Here is a 6,952-nt window from a genome sequence, read left to right as displayed (position 1 = left end):
CGAGCGAGGCGGCCCGACCCGTAGCCCACGCACCGCCACCGGTGGCTGCGGCTCGGGACCGGAACACGTGGGGTGGCTCCTCGCGGCGGGGAGACAACGGGGGGGGCAAAGTCGGGGTGGACCGCCCTGCCCCTCCCCCCACGGCACGCACCGGGGAGGCAAAGCCCGCGCGCACGCACGCGCGCTCGCACGGCCCCGCGCCAGACGCCGGGCCCGGCCCGGCCCGGCAGAACCCTCCCCCGACTCGGAGGGGGGAGGCGCGGGCCACAGCAGGCAAAGAGCAGCACACGGCCCCGCCGCGGGGCCGGCGCAACCCACACGCCAAAGCGGCGGGGCCCTGCCCACACGCTGCGGCAGTCGCTTCCCCGTGGCGACTGCACGCTCTGGATGGAGGAGCGGCGGCTGGGGGTTGTCCGGTACCCCCCAAGGCTCCCCTCTCAGATCGCTAGAGAAGGCTTTCTCACCGAGGGCGCATCGCCCCCTACCCAGCGGGGGCCCCCTTCAGGCCTACGGAAGTCCGCCGAGGTGGACGTCAGCGCTCGGCTGGGCAGGAGGGGCCTGCGGTAGGGGTAAGCAGCGGGCCGAAAAGCGAGCGTTCGCGGTCGGGGCCGGGGAAAGCCCGTGCCGCCTCGCGAGGAGACGCACCCAAGGCCGCGTGGGGACGAGACAGGCGCCCGCCCCCACCGGCACATCACCCGGCCCCACCACGTCCGCTCCCACGCCCGGGCGCGAGCCCCGCAGAGGGGGGGACCCACCCGGCGTGCGCCCGGCCACGTCAGTCCCCCCCGTACAGGGTGAGGACGACGACCAGGAGGCGGCCCCGGCCCCAACCGAGGGTGGGGAGCGGGGCCACGCCTCGCTTACCGTCTCGACCCCTCCCCCACTGCTCAAGAGAGTGGCTCGGCACACACGACCACCGCAGGGGTTACCCGAGAGGACACGCTGGGGACGGGAAGCGATGCCACCGCTCGGCCTCGGGCACCTGAGGGACAACCTGGAGCGCTCCAGGGGCACCACAGAGGGCCAAGGCGAGACACGCTCGCACCCCGGCGAGGGGATACGTGGCGTGGCGGCGGGGGCAGCCCTCCCCCACCGCGGGGGAGGGCCGCTCGCGAGACAAGACGCCGAGCAGGCGAGGAGGCGAGAGGTGTCTGCCGCGTCACAAGACCCCGGCCCCGCCGACACCACGAGGCACGGGAGACCGAGGTCGGGCCGGAGTCCGCACCCCTTCCTTGCCCCCGCCACCCACGGGCGGTGGAGGAGAGGCGAGGGGCCCGCAGGCAGAACGAGAAGAGAGGCCACGTTCACCATGAACGTCCCGTCCCTCGTCTGGCGCGGCTTAGGCCCGGCCCGGGAGAGCATGACGTCACCACATCGGTCAGGTGAGCGAGCGAGCGAGCGAGCCATGGGGCAGGGAAGCCCCAGAGCCAGAAGGGAGGGCCCGGCGAGGACAACCACCAGAGGAGGGCCTGCTTCAGCCTCGCCAGGCGCCACCCACTCCTCGTTCCTCTACGAGGAGAGTGGCCAACGACCCCAGGCGGAGAATGCCTGACACGCGGCACGGAGCCTGGGAGGGTGGGGTCGTGCCGGCCACCACCGGGTGCCTGCGGCAGGGAGCGCACGGGGTAAAAGACCCACGCCGCCACCTCACCCCACCGCCCTCGGGCCACCAGAGACCGGAGGCGGCACCACGGGCCACGTCAGCCGGACGCACACACGAGAGCCGGCGCGCAGGCCCGAGCGGGCGGCTCAAGTGTCAGAAGCAGAGTCAGCTTCTACCAGGCCAGGGCTCACGCAGAGACAAAGCCCAAGAGCCCCACACGCGTCCGGAGACCCAACACTCGGTGACAGACACCGAGAAAGACCGTGTCAGCACCTATCTGCTGGCAGAAAATGCCCAACACGAAAGGAAAAATGACAGCGCCCGGAAACGGGTCGGGTCCACGATTTGCAGGGGGGGCCCCGGGACCTCGGTCCGGCCACCTGCCCCCAGCCCTACCCCCATAAATGGCAGCCCCGAAGCTCTCGGGGGCCATCTGATCGACCGGGGGGGGGGAGGGGGAGGGGGAGGGGTTGAGGAGGAGCAGTGGGAATGGGAAGGGGAAGGGGAAGGGGAAGGGGAAGGGGAAGGGACGAGAGGGAGACGGGATCGGGCCGGGGACGCCCTGCCCGTTTCTCGCCCGCGTGGCCGGGGACTCGGGGAGATGCCACAGAGGCGCCTCCGAGGAGAGGGCCCCCCACGAGGGACCGCTCCCGAGCACCGGGCCGGGGAAAGCCTGCCTCCCCCACATCCCTCGCAGGACGCCCCCGTGCCGGTCCCCGAGTCCGGATGAAGTCTCGGTCCCTCAAATGCCACCGGAACCCACGCGGGCAGGCTTACGGGCCGGGGGGCGCCCTCCCTGGCCTCCCGCGCCAACAGGGGCCGGCCCAGCCACGTCTCCGGGTCCATCGGGACTCAGAAAACATTTCATCCAAGGAGGCGCCTCCGACGACCGGGAACCCCAGCGCGCCCGTCCCCGGCCTCACCGCACTGGGCCCGGGCCGCTCCTCGCCTCGGGAGCAGTCGTCCAAGGGACACAGACGAGGGCCGGACCACCTAGCCGCCGGCGGCCCGGGCGCGGGACACCCCGTCCCTTTCCCCCGCGGCGGCACGGCGCAGGCCGTGTCCGATCGGCTCGGGTCGGTCCCCGCGGCTGCAGGGGCACAGGCGGATGCTGGTCGACCAGGCCAGGCCACACGGCTTCCCCCTACACACGAGATCCCGGGAGCGCGGCGACAGTCACCCCCTCATCAGCCTGCGAGTCCAATCTGCGCCGAGAGCAGGACGCGCCCGCGGCTCAGCGCCACGGGGACTGTCACCGCCGGTGTCGCCAGCCTCCCCGAAGTCTGCCTCGGGCCCCGCCGCCGAGCCCCATCCCTTGCCGAGGTCGCCGACGCTCGGGAGAAGAGGGACGATCTCAAGAGCGGCAGCCAGATGGCGCCCGACAGCCGTCGCCAACGTCCCCGGAACCGATCCCGACCGCCGGCCGCCCAAACGCCCGAGACCGTCCCGGGCTGAGGCGCCGGGCGGCCGGCCGGCGCGACCCCGTGGCGTCCGCCTCGGAGCCCGCTCACCCTCGTCACGGCACGGCACGGCACGGCGGCATGAGGCGACGCGACGCGACGCGACCCACCCCGGCAGCAGATCAGGGCGGGGAGGACGGAGGGAGCCGGGGTTTGGCAAGACACGGCCGGCCGGGCGGGCGGCTGCCGCGAAGGGGACGCGCTCCCCACGCGATTCCCCGGGCGGGGGAGATCACACGGACACGCCGGCGGGTGGCCCAGAGCGACCAGGACGAGATCCCGGGTTCCCGGCGGCGGGGGGGGGGGGGTGGGAAGGGGAGGAGGGAAACAGGGAGGGAAGGCGGGGGCTGGCAAACCGAAACCAGGCGAGCGCTCCGAGAACAACGCAGGAATCGGCTTTGGAGTCCGTCCTCTCGAATGCAGGAGGTCTTTTGAAAGCAGACAGGCAAAGCCCAGAAGCTAGAAAAGAAAGGATGAAGACCGTCAACCCCATCGAAGTGGAAAGAAAAATCGATCTTGGCACAGATCGCGACAAAGCCCAAAGACAACAAATGGGCGCGTGGGGAAAACGCACTCGCGGTCGGTCGTGAGAACACGGACGTCAGCACGGCTGACCACAACCACAGGGAGGAGGAGGAAAAACAAAAAAATGCGGGCGGCGGTTGGGGGGGGGGGCGAGTCGATAGCCACCCGCTCGGTAAATCGAGGTTCAGTGCATCTACACAGAACAACACTGTGCATGGGCATCCGCGTGTCTGTGTGTGCATGTGTGCCCGTGTCTGTGTCTGTGTGTGTGTGTCGGTGTGTGTGTTTGACACACAGTCACACGTGGACAAGGAAACTGTAGCCCCATGTGGAAAAAAAAAAAAAACATGAAAACAAACGACAAAACCCACCACCAAAGGGAAATCAAGTTGTAGAACTTACTCTGGGGTTTTAACAAAAAACAACAACAACAACAAACAAACAAACAAACAAACAAAAATGTAGAAAAAGCACCACCACAGCCCATCAGGGGTTCCTCTCCTAAACAGTCCAAGAACTCGGTCAACTCCACCTCCTAGAAGCCAACAAACCAATGATGAAACACGGGCAGGAGACCCAAACTGACTTTTTCAGTTTAAAAGAAAAAAAAAATTATTTTGTATCCAAATGGGGAAGGGGCGGGGGCGGGGGAGGATGGTGTGTAGAACTCAGCGGCAGAGTGCCTGTCCAGCACGCGCAAGGTCCAGGGTTCGATCTTCAGGACCTCCGTTCAAGTAAATAAGGAAGTCGGTGAGTCAGGCAATCACTAAGTCAGGCAACAAACCAGCAAAAGAAACGAATTACCTCCCCTCCCCGAATAAGCAAACAACAACCAAAAACAACAACAGCAACAAGAACAACAACAACAAAAAAAAGCCTAAATAAATAAATACATGTAAATAAGTAAGCAAGTAAATACATAAATAAGTAAACAAAAACAATTAAAAAAGGGGGAAAACGCACGCATTTCTGTTTTTAAGAGATATCCAGACAGGCCCAGAACCTGGAATCACGACAGCAAGTTCCAAAAACAAGCAGAAAGTGCCTGCTTCTGACGGAACATGTGATAGAGACCACCGTTCGATGGGGCCGGGTGGGCGGGCTGGCGGGCGGACACAGAGCTATGGACTCATACCTGACAGAATCCGCTCTCCGACAGAAGACAGAAGGCAACACGGAACAGGGGTTGGCGGTGGGGGCGAGGGGGAGAGGGCAAAACGGAGGTGGAGGAAAGCCATTAGGGAATACAGGACAGAAGTCCCTCAAAACATCCCACAGGAAACTCCTGGAAGACCCGGCAGTTCCACTAAGGGCCCGCGGATGGACGAATGGACAGTGTCACGTGGTCTGGAGAGACCTACACCTTGAGGGGATGATGTTAACCAAGTGACCTAAGTCCAAGAGGGATGTTGTCACTTCGAGGCAGAATCCCCAAGACAATACGCAGGAACATATGCAAGGAAGCTGAAACAGGCTCATGGATACCAAGAAGGAACAATGAGTGCAATGGGTGAGGGAGAGGAATAAGTACAAGCTTCCAGTTATCTCCAATTATTAAATACATTAATCACGGGTTGTCATGGACAGCAGGGCGAGTCGAGTCAATCCATACTATTGTCATGACGCTGTCCGGTGACGGATCCGTAACCAGACTCATCGCGGTGATCATCGTGGAACATGGAAGAATCCCGAATCGCTATGTTGGACACGTGAAAACTGACATCCTATTGTCAGGTCAATTATGAGAGAGAGTAGGGGAGAGAGAGAGAGAGAGAGAGAGAGAGAGAGAGAGAGAGAGAGAGAGAGAGAGAGAGAGAGAGAGAGGGAGGGAGGGAGGGAGGGAGGGAGGGAGGGAGGGAGAGAGAGAGAGAGAGAGAGAGAAAATTCTCACTGTCTTCCCAAAAAAAAAAAAGAGTTCAAAAAGAGTTCAGTGAGATAAAGAGTGGATGTAGGTGAGGGCAATAGGTGGAGGAGCTGAAAACCACGACGGCGACACATGTGCAGCATCCCACACGGTGGCAGTGTGGTCCTATGCATGCTCAGCCGTCTCCTAGCCACCTCCAAGTTGACATCCAGGGTCATCCTTTTAGGTTTCGTGGCTGCACTTTCGTCTGTCTCGGGCAATACTCTCTCTTGATTTTCCATGGGGGAAGGGAGGTGGGGTGGCCGGGCGGGCCACACCACGACACACCGCGTCGCGCGTGACCTGGATAACAGATACACACCCGTCCACCACCCACGGGCTCCGAAATCTGTCACTGGTCACGACGCACACTTCCTCGGTCCTTTACGGAGCGATGGCGGACCGAACAGGCAGCGGCCAACTTTGCCGTGCACACAATGACACTTCATCCCTCGTGGAAACAAACTGATGACGAGACAGCATGGTCAGGGGGCGGGTGTCCTTTCAGGAAGACACAGTCATTGAAAGTCCTGCGCACGGGAACTGGGCCAAGGGAGATCTCCATCACCCTACCCAACCCCGATCCAAATTCTCATTCGGGCAGCTAAGGGTCAAGGTCAAAGTTTCTTTCTTCCCGGGGCGGGGGCGGGGGGGGATCCTTTTGGGCCTCGATGGTTGTTCAGCTGGAGAGATCACCCTTGGGCTGCACATACATTTCGGGGTGGTCCATAGGGCTCCACGACAGTCCCGCCACCAGGCAGATGGTTCCACCTGATGAAACCGGTCTGGTCTTTCGTTCCAGGAAGACAAAGGTCCGTGGCCGAAGCCAACGAGAAACCCCGGGTGTGAGTCCGGAGCGCCACCACTCTGGAAGATGTCTAGGCGTCGGGCTCGAAGAGGCTCGGGCGGCCTGAAAAACGCATGCGGGTTCAGGTCCACTTTCCAAGCGGCCTCCACAGCAATGGGCAGGAGGAGGGTCTCGAGAGGGGACACGGCAGTGATCTCTCTCCAGCAGATGTCCAGCTGCTCAGTCCGGCTCGGCGGGGCTTCAGGGAAAGGGCGGCTTTGGTTCTCGAGGATGCCAAGTCCAAAGCGGGAGAACCATGGGCAACGGGAGTCGGAAGAGCGTTGGCCAACTATCGGAGAAAACTCGAAGCACGCGTGACGTGGCCCAGCGTATCAGTGGAAGGCAGGGCGGGGTGGGGAGGGGGAGGGTGGCGGGAAGCACGCAAAGATGATGACACAGAACCGCATTCTCATCTCTATCACGCTGTACGAGAGTTTCCACTGAGACATGCTCCCCTTCCCCTGGTCTCTCCAAGGACGTGCATTTCTACCAAAAATCACCCCCATTCAGACTTGTCAGCTGGCCAGATCAGCATGCTTCCACGAAATTCGGCCTGAAGATGGACAGAAGTCCATTAAGCATAGCCATCGCCCCTAGAGGCTCTCGGACACCCG

The sequence above is a fragment of the Vicugna pacos genome, unplaced genomic scaffold, assembly GCF_048564905.1.
Source record: "Vicugna pacos unplaced genomic scaffold, VicPac4 SAC-SAT, whole genome shotgun sequence".
Lineage (NCBI taxonomy): Eukaryota > Metazoa > Chordata > Mammalia > Artiodactyla > Camelidae > Vicugna > Vicugna pacos.
This window is presented reverse-complemented; position numbering follows the sequence as displayed.